The sequence below is a fragment of the Scyliorhinus torazame genome, chromosome 5, assembly GCF_047496885.1.
Source record: "Scyliorhinus torazame isolate Kashiwa2021f chromosome 5, sScyTor2.1, whole genome shotgun sequence".
In the NCBI taxonomy this organism is placed as follows: Eukaryota; Metazoa; Chordata; class Chondrichthyes; order Carcharhiniformes; family Scyliorhinidae; genus Scyliorhinus; species Scyliorhinus torazame.
The window spans coordinates 86,315,166-86,329,669 of record NC_092711.1 but is presented as its reverse complement, the minus strand read 5'-3'; the positions used below and the strand labels follow the sequence as shown (position 1 = coordinate 86,329,669).

The 14,504-nt window shown below is 46.3% G+C and overlaps 1 long non-coding RNA gene across 1 annotated transcript; it reads left to right on the top strand.

The window, feature by feature from the left end:
- Window positions 1-9,907: 9,907 nt before the first annotated feature.
- On the top strand, window positions 9,908-13,766 carry LOC140418767 (uncharacterized). The gene is made up of 3 exons (XR_011945320.1): window positions 9,908-10,122; window positions 10,349-10,440; window positions 12,673-13,766. It is a non-coding gene; the product is annotated as an uncharacterized lncRNA (long non-coding RNA).
- The last annotated feature ends 738 nt before the right edge of the window (window positions 13,767-14,504 follow it).

The following is a 14,504-nucleotide window of genomic DNA, read 5'->3' as shown; positions in this document are numbered from 1 at the left end:
TGTATTGTTTAAAATTTCTGTATTGTTATTGTTGCGTTTGCTTTGTAAGAGGGGAAAAATTGTTGTTTGGGAAAAAATTTTCAATAAAACATTTATTAAAAAAAAGAAAATGTTGCCCCCTACAAACATGGCGGCCGCACATGCGCTCTACTGCACATTGTCCCGCATAAAGATGTCGGTCGTTACCCCGAACCGATCACTGGAACCTCGCGGCCCCGCTCCGTGAAACGGGGGAACTAGGAAGTGATCTTTACGGGTATGGACTTGCACAACATGCTTAGAAACCTTCTCCACTCACCAGGCAGATCATCGCTCCCCGCGTTCCACAATATTCATCTTACCCTTTGAGGATCCGAGATAACAGCTTCTGGGCATCGCCATTACCCGCAGTGCGCATGCTTCAGACGAAGTCCCACCCACCCTCACTCACTCCGATTGGTTGGAGGACCAGCCTCTTCCGCTCACTTAGCCAGCCCCGCCCCTCTTTCTATTGGTCCGGAGCTGCCGTCAATCACTCCCCGGGTATTGTGTTGTGGAGCATGCGCAGTGCGGTTCATGTCCAGGGACAGAAGCTTGTTTGTCTCATCTTCAGGCGATAAGAAGGCGGATGAGCGGAGGCAGGGGCAGTGGGTGGGAGTGGAGGCCTCAACACCCCCAATAACAAACTAGCGGCACCGCCTCAACACCCAACACAACGGCAGCTGCCGCTTTCTCCCGGTCCCGGGCCCCAGTGGACAAATGTGGCTTCAGGAAGGAAATGCAGCAATGGATTTGGTCAGGAGAAATGATCTTTAACTCACTTTGCTGATCCTGAACATGAAATGAAAATGAAAATCGCTTATTGTCACAAGTAGGCTTCAATGAAGTTACTGTGAAGCCCTAGTCGCCACATTCCAGCGCCTGTTCGGGAATTGAACCGTGTTGCTGGCCTGCCTTGGTCGTCTTTAAAAGCAGCGATTTAGCCCAGTGTGCTAAACCAGCCCCAGATCCTGGAGCAGGAGGAGAGAATGGGGGCAATTTCTATCCTGCTCTCACACTGATGGATTTGTTAATGCAGATAGTAGAATTTAACTTCAGTGAACAATCTGGAATTTAAAGCTGTACTCAGTATTAATGACCTTGAACCATTGTGGTCAGTTTATGGGAATGGCAAAATGTATGGGACTGGAATTTGCAGCTTTGGGAAATGAGAGAAACAATTATTCCCCAGAAACTAGAATTATCTGTTCTGAATTTCTGACATGTGTAAACTGATTTTACAGGGTTACAAGGCATGGATTGACAGAAAGGAAACTCAAATCAATTATCATATCGAGATCTGACAGTCACTCAATTCAACAGGATCTGAATGTTATCAGCTTTTGAATGTGGAAAGAGAAATGTTTGTCTGTTCTGTCTGTGGGAAAGGATTTCAAACATCATTGTGACTGGAAAAGCACAGCGACACACACACACCCGAGTGAGAGTGCTGCAGTGAACTGACAGGAAAGAGCTTTAACCAGTTGCACAGCCTGAAAAACACCACACCCTCACAGCGAGAAGAAACTACACGTGTTCTGTGTGTGGAAGACGTTTCAACTGATCATCCAAAATGGAGAGACAGAAGGACGCCGGCACCATTGAGAAACCGTGGAAATGTGGGGATTGTGGGAAGGGATTCAGTTTCCCTTCTGAGCTGGAAACTCATCACCGCAGTCACACCGGGGAGAGACCATTCACCTGTTCCGAGTGTGGAAAGGGATTCACTCGACTAACACATCTGACTGCACACCAACTTGTTCACTCTGACATGAGACCTTTTAAATGTTCCGATTGTGAGAAGAGCTTTAAAAACAAATTTAATCTTCTGACGCACCAGCGAGTTCACACTGGGGAGAGGCCGTTCACTTGCTCCGAGTGTGGGAAGGGATTCACTCAGTTATCCAGCCTTTTGACACACCAGCGAATGCACAGCGGGGAGAAACCATTCACGTGCACTGATTGTGGGAAGAGATTCGCTCAGTTATCCAATCTTCTGACACACCAGCGAGTTCACACTGGAGAGAAACCATTCACCTGTTCTGAGTGTGGGGTGACATTCGCTCAGTTATGCAAACTGTTGGATCATCAGCGGGTTCACACTGGGGAGAGACCATTCACATGCTGTGTGTGTGGGAAGGGATTCGCTCAGTCATCCACCCAGCTGAGACACCAGCGCATTCACACTGGGGTGAGACAGTTTATCTGCTCTGAATGTGGGAAGGGATTCACTCAGTCTGCCCAACTCACCTCACACCAACGTGTTCACTCTGACGCGAGACCTTTTAAATGTTCCACCTGTGAGAAGAGCTTTAAAGGCAAAATGGATCTGCTGATTCACCAGCGCAGTCACACTGGAGAGAGGCCGTTCACCTGCACCATGTGTGGGAAGGGATTCACTCAGCATTCCCTCCGGCTCAAACACCAGCGCAGTCACACCAGGGAGACATTATTCATCTGCTCTGTGTGTGGGAAGGGATTCACTCATTCATTCACCCTGCAGAAACACCAGCGAGTTCACAAGCGATTACAGGGGTTGGATTCTGATATTGCTGCTGTTAATCACATCCAGGACTGAACCATGTTCATTCTGACAGTTGGAGTTTGTTTCAGTTGTTGTTAATTATTCCTGTGACTCGGCCGGAGTTTAATATTCTGTATATAGATTAATTAAATTAGATTTGTGTTAATGACAGTGTTCCAGTCCTTGATTTCTGTCAGATAGGAGGAAACTGATTGATGTCCTGTTCCTGACTGTTCCATTGTTGTGTCTTTTCTGATTTGTTTTGTATGATGTGGTAAAGTAAAGAGTAAGACCAGAGAGAAAGGTCAGAATATGGGAAATGATAAACAGATTGTGGCAGGAAGAGACGGAAAGAACACATTTAAAATTACATCAGATAAACGCTACAAATATAATAAAAGAACAAAACCAAAGGCTCTGTAGCAAAACACAAGTAGCATTTGAAACAAAACTGATGAATTGCCAGCTCCTATAGAAATAAGTAAGTACGATCTGATGGCCATTGCAGACATAGATTGGGACCTGAATTTTTTTATATTCATTCATGGCATGTGGGTGTCACTGGCCAGTCCAACATTTATTGCCCATCCCTCATTTCCCTTCAAAAAGTGGTGATGAGCTGAATATTGTAATGCATGTGAAATTTAAGAAGGACAGAAATCTTGGAAAAGATGGAAGAGTGCCTCTGTTAATTGTTGATGGTGTTAGCACATTAGACAGGGATGACCGAAGTTCAGGAAACCAGGATGTAGGAATGGTTTGGTTTGAGATGAAAAATGGTAAAGGCAAGAATTTACTTCTGGGAGTGGTGTGCAGGCCTCCTAATTGTAACTACACAGGAGACCAGAGTTAAAAGAAAGAGATAATGGAAGTTTGTCAGAAAAGGTACAGCCATAATCAAGGGGGATTTTAGTAAAGTTATAAACTGGAAAAATCAGATGGTCGAAGGTAGCATAGGTGAGGAGTTCACAGAATGATTTTGCGATAGTTTCTACAATCAGCACATTTTGGAGCCATCCAGAGGGCAGTTTATACCAGACATCGTATTGTGCAACAAGGATGAATTGATAACCTCATGGTGAAGACATCCCCAGGTAACAGTGATCATAATTTGATTGAATCTGACATGCAGTTTGAGGGGAAGAAGATTGAGTCCAAGACGAGTAAGTTAAGCTTAAATAAGAGCAATTATTTTTATTTATTTATTCATTTTTTAAAAATTTAGGATACCCAATTATTTTTTCCCAATTAAGGGGCAATTTAGCGTGGCCAATCCACCTAGCATGCACATCTTTGGGTTGTGGGGGAAATAAGAGCAATCATTAGGGCATCAAAACAGAGCTAGCTAAAATGAATTGGCAAATGAGCTTGTGTGTCAGGTAAATAGAGATTCTGTGCCAGACATTCAAAGAGATATTTCATTATACACAGAATAGATATATTTTCGTGAGAATGGAAAATTCCAGGGGAGGACCCAGCATCTGTCTTTAACTAAAAAAGTTAAAGAAATATTGATATGGGCCAGGGTTTAAAAAGCTCCAAACTATTTCATGGAGTTCACCTGACCTCCAATAGTTTATCAATTTTGATTACGAGGAGCACAAGGGCCTACTTTTCAGGTGTTATTCAACAGAGGCCTTAAACACTTTCAAACAAAACAAAGATAATTCGACAAATTCAGCTAACATTTTATAAGCACACACACTAAGCATTTTTATCAACTGCAAACATAAATACCCCACACAGCTACAGTTCTCTCTCTCTCTCTCTATATATATATATATATATATATATTTATATATATCACATTACAATATCAATGTTTTTTAAAAAGTACATAGCAGTGCAAAGGCAGATGACAGGTCAGAACATTTGGCAGAGTATAAAAGCACAAAAATATTAATAAGATGAGAATAATTAGAGTACCAGAGAAAGCTGGCGAGAAATATAAAGACAGATAGTAAGAGTTTCTATGGATATTTGTGGAAGTAAATAATTCAAGTGAGTGTTGATTCTCCAGAAAGCTAGTCTGGAGAATTAACAATGGAAAGTAAGGAGATGTCAAATGAATTGATCAGGTATTTTCATCAGTCTTCACTATAGAGGAATCACGTAACATTCCAGAAATATCCGTAAATCAAGAAATTGAAGGGATGGAGGAACACTCACCAGGGAAGTGGTAATGAGCAATGTTTTGAGTCTGCGAGCTAACAAAACCCCGGTTCCTGGCGGACTTCATCATCAGGTCTTGAAAGAAGCAGCTTAAAGAGGGAGTTGATACACTCTTTTCATTGTCCAAAATTCACTAGATTCGAGGAGGATCCATTAAATTGGAAAATAATAAATGTAATTCCTTTATTCACAAAGGGAGGGGAACAGGTGGCTGGAAACTACAGGCCAGTTAGCCTAATATTAGTCATAGGGAACATGTTTGAAGCTATTATTAAAGATGCAATGTCAGATCTCTTAGAAAAGTCAAGGCAATCAGGCAGTGTCAACATGGTTTTATGAAAGGAAAATCACATTTAACCAATTTATCAGAGTTACTTGATGGGGTCACATGACTGTGGATAAAGGGGAACGGGTGAATGTACTGTCCTTAGATTTCCAGAAAGCATTTGATAAGTTATATCAAAGGTTATTACAGAAAATAAAAACTCAGGATATAAGGGATAACATACTGGCATGGACTGAAGATTGGCTAACCAGTGGGAAACAAAGAGTAGACATAAATGGGTATTTTTGTGATTGGTTGGATGTGATGAGTGGTGTGCCACAGGGATCAGTACTGGAGACTCAACTTATTATAATTTATATAAATTACTTGGATGAAGGTACTGAAGGTTCTGTTGCTAAATTTGCTGATAACACAAAAAAAGGTGGGACACTAAATTGTGAGGAATGCAATACAGCCACATAAGGACATCGATAGGTTAAGCAAGTGGGCAAAGGCCTGGCAAATGGAGTATCATGTGGGAAAATGTGAAAATGCACATTTTGTTGGGAAGAATAAAACAGGCAGATTGTCCAAATGGTGAGAGACTTTTAGAGTTCTGAGATACAGAGGGACCGAGGTGTTATTGTGCATTAATAACAAAAGGATAGCATGCAGGTACAGCAAGTAGTTAGGAAAGCTAATAAAATGTCATTTGAATGTTAATTGAATATTTATTGTGCGGGGAATTGAATACAAACTGGGGAGGTTATGCCTCAGTTATACAGGGCATTGGTGAGACTGCACGTGGAGCACAGGGTACAGTGTTGGTCTTATTTTTTTTTTTAAATCCAATTGAGGGGCAATTTAGCGTGGCCAATCCACCTGCCCTTCACATCTTTGGGTTGTGGGGGCGAGACCCACGCAGACACGGGGAGAATGTGCAAACTTCACATCAGACAGATCTCCTTATTTAAGAAAGGCTGTAAGACCATAAGACATAGGAGCAGAAGTAAGGCCATTCGGCCCATCGAGTCCACTCCACCATTCAATCATGGCTGATTTCAACTCCATTTACCCGCTCTCTCTCCATAGCCCTTAATTCCTCGAGAAATCAAGACTTTATCAACTTCTGTCTTAAAGACACTCAACGTCCCGGCCTCCACCGCCCGCTGTGGCAATGAATTCCACAGACCCACCACTCTCTGACTGAAGAAATTTCTCCTCACCTCTGTTCTAAAGTAACTCCCTTTAATTCTAAGGCCCCCGGGTCCTAGTCTCCCCTGCTAATGGAAACAACATCCCTACATCCATAAGCCATTCATTATCTTGTAAGTTTCTATTAGATCTCCCCTCAACCTCCTAAACTCCAATGAATATAATCCCAGGATCCTCAGACGTTCATCGTATGTTAGGCCTACCATTCCTGGGATCATCCGTGTGAATCTCCGCTGGACCCGCTCCAGTGCCAGTATGTCCTTCCTGAGGTGTGGGGCCCAAAATTGGTCACAGTATTCTAAATGGGGCCTAACTAATCCGTTATAAAGCTTCAGAAGTACATCCCTGCTTTTATATTCCAATGTTTGTTGGACGTCATTCAGAGAAAGTTTACGAGATTAATACCTGGAATGGACCTGTGGCCTTATGAGGAAAGGCTGGATGGGCCAGGCTTGTATCCTCTCCAGTTATGAGGAAAGGCTGGACAGGCCAGGCTTGTATCCTCTCCAGTTATGAGGAAAGGATGGATGGGCCAGGCTTGTATCCTCTCCTGTTATGAGGAAAGGATGGATGGGCCAGGCTTGTATCCTCTCCAGTTATGAGGAAAGGATGGATGGGCCAGGCTTGTGTCCTCTCCTGTTATGAGGAAAGGCTGGACAGGCCAGGCTTGTATCCTCTCCAGTTTCGAAGAGTGAGGGGTGACTTCATTGAATCATATAAGACTCTGAAGGGTCAAAGCTAGTAGAATGCTTGCGCAGCAACTCAGGAGGAAGGAGGCGGCCAGAGAAATAGGCAGGGTAGTGGACGGTTTGGGGAACAGAGTGGATGACCCATCAGGACTGAACAAGGTGTTTCGAGAGTTTTACAGGAAGCTCTAAACCTCGGAACCCCCTGGGGAGCCGGAGGAGATGCAACATTTCTTAGACGGACTGACCTTCCCAAAAGTGGGTAGGGGGCTGGTAGATGGACGTGGGGCCACGATCAGAGCAGAGGAAGTGCTGGGGGGCTTGAAGGCCATGCAGTCAGGTAAATCCCTGAGGCCAGATGGATACCCAGTGGAGTTCTACAAAAAACTTCTCAGAGATAGTGAGGCCGGTGCTGACTCGGGTATTTAACGAGGCGAGCGACTCTACCCCCGACGATGTCACAGGCTACCATTTAGCTGATATTAAAACGGGATAAAGACCCGGAAGCGTGTGGGTCATACAGACCAATCTCCCTGATCAACGTCGACGCCAAGCTCCTGGCTAAGGTCTTGGCGTTTAGAATTGAGGACTGTGTCCCGGAGGTGATCGGGGAAGACCAAACAGGGTTTGTGAAAGGCAGGCAGCTGGTAGCCAACTTGAGAAGACTACTCAATGTGATCATGATGCCCCGGAGGGCAGAGAGGTAGAGGCAGTGGTGGCAATGGATGCCGAGAAGGCCTTTGACCGGGTGGAGTGGGACTATTTGTGGGTGGTACTCGGACGGTTTGGGTTCGGGGAGGGCTTTGTTGACTGGGTTAGACTATTGTACCAGGCCCCAAAAGCTAGCGTGAGGATGAATAGGACAACATCAGAGTACTTTAGAGTACACCGAGGGACCAGACAGGGATGCCCACTCTCCCCATTGCTGTTTGCATTGGCCATAGAACCTCTGGCGATTGCCATGAGAACTGCGAGGTGGTGGGGAAGGGAATGATTAGGGGAGGGGTGGAAAACAGGGTATCGCTGTACGCAGCCGACCTGCTCCTCTACGTATCGGACCCGCTGGCTGGGATAGACAGTATAGTAGGAATATTGAGAGAATTTGGCAGGTTTTCAGGGTACAAACTGAACATGGCTAAGAGTGAGATGGTTGTAGTGCAGGCGAGGGGCCAGGAGAACAGGTTGAAGGAGCCACCATTTAGGATGGTCGGGGAAAGTTTCCGATACTTAGGGAGACTGGTGGCACGAGACTGGGGCAGACTGCATAAGCTAAATTTGACTAGAGTGGTGGAACAGGTGAAGAGCAAGTTCAGGAGATGGAATGCACTCCCGCTATCACTTGTGGGGGCAGTGTAGACGGTACTGGGCGGCCAACATAACCATGGTAAGGAGTTGGATGGTGGGTTCAGGGTCTATTTGGGGGTGAGTAGAGGCAGCTTCCTGCAGGGGCACCAGTTTGGCAGCCCTGGCCAGGGCCTCCCATCGCTCCCGCCGGGTAGGTGCTCCACCAGCCCGGTAGTGGTGGCAGCCCTACGGATCTGGAGCCAGTGGACGAAGCATCTAGGGAAGGTGGGAGCATCGGTCTGGTCTCCAATACGCGACAACCACTGATTCGCCCCTGGGAGTATGGACGGTGGATTCCGGGCATGGTGGCGGGCGGGGGTGGGGAGAATGGGCGATATGTTCTTTGGGGGGAGCTTCTCGAGCATGAGAGCCTTGGACGAGAAATTCGGACTAGTAAGAGAGAATGACTTTCGGTACTTGCAAGTGTGTGACTTCATACGTAGACAGGTCCCAAAGGCGAGGAGATGGAGGAGGGGGGTATGGGCGGAAGCCCTGAGTAGGATAAATTCAACTGCAACATGTGCTAGGCTCAGCCTGATTCAGTTCAAGGTCGTACACCGGGCCCAAATGACGGTGGCCCGAATGAGTACATTTTTTGGGGTGGAGGACAAATGCACTAGGTGTGCGGGAGGGCCAGCGAATCATGTCCACATGTTCTGGGCATGCTCAAAACTTAGGAGATACTGGGAGGGATTTGCGGATGCCATGTCCCAGGTACTGAAAACTAGGGTGGTGATGAGTCCAGTGGTGGCAATTTTTGGGGTCTTGGAAGATCCGGGGGTCCAGGAAGAGGGGGAGGCCGACGTCTTGGCCTTTGCTTCCCTGGTAGCCCGGCGACGTATACTGCTGGCATGGAGGGACTCCAAGCCCCCAAAGACCGAAGCATGGCTCTCGGACATGTCGAGCTTTTTAGAGCTGGAAAAAATTAAGTTTGCCTTAAGAGGATCTGTATTAGGGTTCACCCGAAGGTGACAACCATTCATCAAATTCTTCGCGGGGAATTAAATGTCAGCAGGGGGGTGGGGGGGAGGGTTAGATTAGAGTAGAAACGAGGGATAAATAGGCGGGTACTATTTATGAGAGAGGATTGGTCTTTTGCACTATGTTTCTGCTTTGTGTTGATATTTGCACATTACTGTACACTGTAACTGGTTACAATGCCAAAAAATACTTCAATAAAATTGTTTATTAAAAAAACGACTATGAAGGGTCTTGACAAAACCGGATGTGTGGAGGATGATTCCTCTTGTCAGAATCTAGAGTCACTGAATATTTTTCAGCCGGATGTAGTATTTTATCGGTGGTGGGCGGCAATGTGGAATTATATTCCAATCTGATCAGCCATGATGGTATTGAATGGTGCAGCAGGCTCGAGGGGCTGAGTGGCCGCCTCCTGCTCCCAATTCCTGTGTCGCCCTGCCTCGTCCCCTTCTCCTTCCATTGGTCCGGTGCTACCGTCAATCATTGCCTCAACAATATGAGGTGTCAGGTGAGAGGTCAGTGTCGGGGGGCGGGATTTACAAATACCCAGTGCGGCCCCAGAGCCGAATGTGAATAAATTAACATTCTCCACTCTGTCTATCCGCCACTATTGGACATGCGCAATGTGACTTCGATTGTTGCATGGTGTGGACTCCGGTAGCCGCATGCGCAGTGTGGACTCCGACATCCGCATGCGCAGTGTGGACTCCGGCAGCCGCCGCCGGGAGATCATTTGGTTTCCGCGATTAGACAGAAACAGCCGCTTGTGGCCGGGTAATGGAGGTGGCCGAGTGGGTGCTGAGGCTTCATAAACACCCAGTGCAGGACTCAAAACCCAAATAAGACCCGATCGGTCCCGCGTTCGCACCAAATGGGGGCCGCGGCAGCCGAAAGGCCCGAAACCATTTCAACCAAATGTAATAATCTGCAGCAGGGCGCATGCGCGGTGCTCCCTGTCCTGTCAGCAGGAGGAGAGAATGCTGTGAATTTCTCTCCTGGACTGACAGGGATGGATTCTGCAAACCTCTTTTACAGGGGCTTAGAAGGGGAGGATTTGCACACAGAAAACTCAAATCAAGAGAAATGTTTGTCTCTTCTCAATGTTTGATCTTGGACTGACAGTGTGATGACTTCTGTTTACAGGACGTTGGAAGAGCAGAATTTGAAGACGGAAAACACAAAACAAACATCAGATCAAAATGTGACAGAGTCACTCGATTAATCGGAAACAAAATGTAAGTCTAGAACATAGAACATAGAAAATACAGCACAGAACAGGCCCTTCGGCCCACGATGTTGTGCCGAACCTTTGTCCTAGATTAATCATAGATTATCATTGAATTTACAGTGCAGAAGGAGGCCATTCGGCCCTTTGAGTCTGCACCGGCTCTTGGAAAGAGCACCCTACCCAAACTCAACACCTTCACCCAACACCAAGGGCAATTTGGACATTAAGGGCAATTTATCATTGGCCAATTCACCTAACCTGCACATCTTTGGATTGTGGGAGGAAACCGGAGCACCCGGAGGAAACCCACGCAGACACGGGGAGGACGTGCAGACTCCGCACAGTCAGTGACCCAAGCCGGAATCGAACCTGGGACCCTGGAGCTGTGAAGCAATTGTGCTATCCACAATGCTACCGTGCTGCCCTTGAGAACAAATAAATCTACACTATATCATTTAACCGTAATCCATGTACCTATCCAATAGCTGCTTGAAGGTCCCTAATGTTTCCGACTCAACTACTTCCACAGGCAGTGCATTCCATGCCCCCACTACTCTCTGGGTAAAGAACCTACCTCTGATATCCCTCCTATATCTTCCACCTTTCACCTTAAATTTATGTCCCCTTGTAATGGTTTGTTCCACCCGGGGAAAAAGTCTCTGTGGCAAAAATATTCAAACGTGTGTGACTGGAAACGGGGATGAGCAATATGGAGAGATGAAGTGAAATGAAAATCGCTTATTGTCACAAGTAGGCTTCAAATGAAGTAACTGTGAAAAGCCCCTAGTCGCCACATTCCGGTGCCTGTCGGGGAGGCTGGTACGGGAATTGAACCGTGCTGCTGGCCTGCCTTGGTCTGCTATAAAAGCCAGCGATTTAGCCCTGTGCTAAACCAGCCCCAGATCTGAAAAGAAAGGTGAGAATTTTAAATTGATTTGCTGTTTAACCAGGAGCCTGTGTTGATCAATGAGGACAGGGTGATGAGTGAGTGAATGGAAATTAGTGTAGAGGACAGAGGCAGCAGAGATTGGGATAAACTCAAGCTTATCACAGGTTGAATGTCGGAGGCTGGTCAAGAGTGTGCAGGAATAGTGAAGTCTCGAGGTAATAAAGGAGTCGATGAGAGTTTCACAAATCTGAGACAGGATCAAGTCCAGTGATGTGAATGAGACAGAAACTCCTTCGAGGAGCTGGCAGAGATTGTCGTCTGAAACTCAGCTGGCGGCTCTGAAGATGTTAAATGGACTGAAACGTTAACTCTGTTTCTTTCTGGACAGATACTGCCCAATCTATTGAGTTTATTCAGCATTTTCTATTCTTATTTCAGATTTTTAGAATCTGGTAGCACAATGGTTAGCACAGTTGCTTCACTGCTCCAAGGTCCCAGGTTTGATTCCCGGCGTGGGCCACTGTCTGTCTGAAGTTTGCATTTTCTCGCCATGTCTGCTCCCAGACTCCAAAGATATGCAGGTTAGGTGGATTGACTGTGCAAAATTGCCCTTAGTGTCCAAAAAGTTTAAGTGGGGTTCCTGGGTTAGAGGGATAGGGTGTCGGTGTTGGCTTAGGTAGGGTGCTCTTTCCAAGGGCTGGTGCAGATTTGATGGGCTGAATGGCCTCCTTCTGCACTGTAAATTCTATGACTGTATTTTGCTTTTATTTTAGTGAAGTATTTTCCCATGGTTATGAACAGCCTGGGTCAGCCTCGCACTGTTTTCATGGTGAAGTGATGGAGTCAGTGGGTCGGGAGTGGAGTTTGTCGTGGGAACTGAAGACAGTGACTCAGATCTTTCCATATTTAAATGGAGGACATTTCTGTTAACCTAGTACTGGATGTCAGACAAGTCAGGATGGTGTGACTTGGATTGTAACTTGAATATGATGCTGTTCACATACGCCTGCCACCCTGGTCTTTCGAGGTGGTGGAGGTTGATGGTTTGGGAGATTCTGTCAAAGTTCTGGCTGAGTTTTAGATATATACAATCCACTCCCTCATGCTGCTCCCACCTCTCTCTCTAAAGGCGAGTTGTCTTGCATCGGCCCAGACCACTGACTCTCTTCCCTGAAGGACATTAGTGAACTAGTAGAGTTTTTACAATAATCCAGCAGTTTTCATGGCCACTTTTCCCTGGTGCCGGCCCCACAAATGACCAGATTCATTCAGCTCAATTTCACAACATGCCTTTGTGTTTTTGTGGGCTCTCTCTCACTCCTTTTTCTCTGTTTTGAATTAATTTCTCAGGGTATTAGGAAAGCATTTGCAGCCAGGAATCTGAAACCAAACATCACATCAGGTCCTGACAGTTGCTCAATTTTTCATAACCTGAATATCATCGTATTTTGAAGATGGAAATAAAAAGCACAGTTCACAGTGAGGAGAAACCATGGAGATGTGGAGACTGTGGGAAGGGATTCATTTACCCGTCTACACTGGAAACTCATCGACGGACTCACACTGGGGAGAGGCCATTCACCTGCTCCACATGTGGGAAGGGATTCACTCAGTCATCCGACCTGCTGAGTCACCACCGAGTTCACAGTGGGGAGAGACTGTTCACCTGTTCTGTGTGTGGAAAGGGATTCACTCAATCATCCAACCTCCTGATACATCATCACCGAGTTCACACTGATGAGAGACATTTTAAATGCCCAGACTGTGGAAATGGCTATGTAAATTTCCAGGAACTGGTATACCATCAGCGTGTTCACACTGACGAGAGACCATTCAGATGCTCTCACTGTGGGACTGGGTTCAAGAGATCAGCTGCACTCACTATACACCAGCGCACTCATACTGGGGAGAGGCCGTTCACCTGCTCCGAGTGTGGGAAAGGATTTAATCAGTCTTCTTCACTGCGAACACACCAGCGGCTTCATGCCAATGAAAGACAATTTGTCTGCTCTGAGTGTGGGAAGGGATTCACAGATTCACCCAGCCTGGTGACACACCAGCGAGTTCACACTGTGGAGAGACCATTTAAATGCCCAGACTGTGGGAAGAGCTATAAAAGTTCTGGGGTTCTGATGCACCATCAACGTGGTCACACTGATGAGAGACCATTCAGATGCTCTCACTGTGGGGCAGGATTCAGGCGATTATTTGAGCTTGTTCTGCACCAGCGCACTCACACTGGGGAGAGGCCGTTCACCTGCTCCGAGTGTGGGAAGGGATTCAGTCAGTCATCCAATCTACTGAGACACCAGCGAGGTCACAAGCAACTACAGTGATGGAATTTGGTTGTTAATTACATCCAGGACAAAACCATGTTTTCTGGGGTCCAATTATCGGGTTTATATCTTGCTTACAGCCAAATAAACCAACTTTTTAGCATTGTATTAAGCAGTGTGTTGAGTCTTTTTCCTATCTCAAACATGAATTAGTTCCTTTTGAAGTGTTCTCCCTGTCCCATCTCTGAAATCCTCACCTCCAACAACAAGCGAGGAGCTGATGGAGCTTCTTTGTCACTGAGATTGAGACAATCTGACCAGCTGCCTCTGCTGCTTCCCTACCTCCCACTAACCCACCGCGGGCAGACTTTTGTTTCTGAGCCCTGAACTCACACCTTTCTCCAGTTTCTCTGCCATCTTCTCTCGTGCCCTCTCAGTGCTCATCTTGTCCACGAGACCCACATTCTGCTGTATTGACCCTATTCTCACTGAACTACTGATCACCCAACTTCCCTGTTTTACCTGATAATGTCAACGGGTCTCTCTCTTCTGGTACTGTCCCTCTCACCTTTAAATCCACCGTCATCACCCATCTTAAAAAAGGATCTGTCCTCGGCCCCTCCTATTTCTTATCTATAAGCTGCCCCGAGGTGACATCATCCAAAAGCAGCGTGTTAGTTTTCACATGTACACTGACAACACCCAGCTCTCCCTCACCCCCATCCCTCTCCATTCCTCCACTGTTACTAAATTATCAAACCGCTTATCCCACATCCAGAACTTCCTCCCATTAACCTTGGTCACAGCCATTATCTTCAGTCACCACTATAAATTCCATTCCCTAACTCCATCCCTATGAGGTAATACTGGGATACAGTTCCCTGTGTTTGTCAAGCCAGGAATGTT